We start from the raw sequence: 2,029 nt of genomic DNA on the forward strand, positions 1-2,029 counted from the left end.
GTCCTTTTTCTTTTTTTTTTTTTTTTATTATTATTATACTTTAAGTTCTAGGGTACATGTGCACAATGTGCAGGTTTGTTACATATGGATACATGTGCCACGTTGGCATGCTGCACCCATTAACTCGTCATTTACATTAGGTGTATCTCCTAATGCTATCCCTCACCCCTCCCCACTCCCCACAATAGGCCCCGGTGTGTGATGTTCCCCTTCCTGTGTCCAAGTGATCTCATTGTTCAATTCCCACCTATGAGTGAGAACATGCGGTGTTTGGTTTTCTGTTCTTGTGATAGTTTGCTGAGAATGACGGCTTCCAGCTGCATCCATGTCCCTACAAAGGACACAAACTCATCCTTTTTTATGGCTGCATAGTATTCCGTGCTGTATATGTGCCACCTTTTCTTAATCCAGTCTGTCACTGATGGACATTTGGGCTGATTCCAAGTCTTTACTATTGTGAATAGTGCTGCAATAAACATACGTGTGCATGTGTCTTCATAGCAGCATGACTCATAATCCTTTGGGTATATCCCCAGTAATGGGATGGCTGGGTCAAATGGTATTTCTAGTTCTAGATCCTTGAGGAATCGCCACACTGTTTTCCACAATGGTTGAACAAGTTTACAGTCCCACCAACAGTATAAAAGTGTTCCTATTTCTCCACATCCTCTCCAGCACCTGTTGTTTCCTGAGTTTTTAATGATTGCCATTCTAACTGGTGTGAGATGGTATCTCATTGTGATTTTGATTTGCATTTCTCAGATGGCGAGTGATGATGAGCATTTTTTCATGTATCTGTTGGCTGTATGAATGTCTTCTTTTGAGACGTGTCTGTTCATATCCTTTGCCCACTTTTTGATGGGGTTGTTTGTTTTTTTCTTGTAAATTTGGGTTCTTTGTAGGTTCTGGATATTAGCCCTTTGTCAGATGAGTAGATTGCAAAAATTTTCTCCCATTCTGTTCACTCTGACGGTAGTTTCTTTTGCTGTGCAGAAGCTCTTTAGTTTAATTGGATCCCGTTTGTCAATTTTGGCTTTTGCTGCCGTTGCTTTTGGTGTTTTACACATGAAGTCCTTGCCCATGCCTATGTCCTGAATGGTATTACCTAGGTTTTCTTCTAGGGTTTTTATGGTCTTAGGTCTAACATTTAAGTCTCTAATCCATCTTGAATTAATTTTCGTATAAGGAGTAAGGAAAGGATCCAGTTTCAGCTTTCTACTTATGGCTAGCCAATTTTCCCAGCACCATTTATTAAATAGGGAATCCTCTCCCCATTTCTTGTTTTTGTCAGGTTTGTCAATGATCAGATGGCTGTAGATGTGTGATATTATTTCTGAGGGCTCTGTTCTGTTCCATTGGTCTATATCTCTGTTTTGGTACCAGTATCATGCTGTTTTGATTACTGTAGCCTTATAGGATAGTTTGAAGTCAGGTAGCGTGATGCCTCCAGCTTTGTTCTTTTGGCTTAGGATTGTCTTGGCAATGCGGGCTGCATTGAGTCTTAGCTTTTAACAAAAATGTTTCAAAAGTAAAATAACAATAAAAAGGCTATAGAATAAGGATATAAAGAAAGAATAATACTTTCGTAGTTCATAAGCATGATGATTGGGTATTCACACACATGCATGAGATATGCCAGCCTCCCACCTTGTTAAGATGTTGGCGCATAACCCGTCTTACATGGAAAAAAAAGAAAAAAACAATTTTACAGTTGTACCAGTTGTACAATGTGTTTGTGTTTGAAGCTAAGTGTCATTATAAAAGTCAAAGTGTTTCAAAAATTAAAATTTATAAAGCAGAAATGTCACAGTAAGCTAAGGGTATTAGTACAGAAGAATTTATTTAATAAATTTAGACTACCCTAAGTGTACAGTGTGTATTAAGCCTATGGTGGTGTACGGTAATGTCCTAAGCTTTCACATTCACTTACCCCTCACTCACTGACTCACTCAAAGCAACTTCCAGCCCTTCAAGTTCGAGTCACGGTAAGCCTCCTATACAGCTGAGCCATATTTTTTGTGTCTTTCAC

At 39.0% G+C, this 2,029-nt stretch overlaps 1 non-coding gene across 1 annotated transcript; it reads left to right on the plus strand.

The window, feature by feature from the left end:
- Window positions 1-1,577: 1,577 nt before the first annotated feature.
- Window positions 1,578-1,681, plus strand: LOC111536375. Its single transcript, XR_002729717.1, has one exon. It is a non-coding gene; the product is annotated as a small nucleolar RNA U13 (small nucleolar RNA).
- Window positions 1,682-2,029: the final 348 nt, after the last annotated feature.

Source organism: Piliocolobus tephrosceles, chromosome 12 (genome assembly GCF_002776525.5).
Source record: "Piliocolobus tephrosceles isolate RC106 chromosome 12, ASM277652v3, whole genome shotgun sequence".
Classification (NCBI taxonomy): Eukaryota; Metazoa; Chordata; class Mammalia; order Primates; family Cercopithecidae; genus Piliocolobus; species Piliocolobus tephrosceles.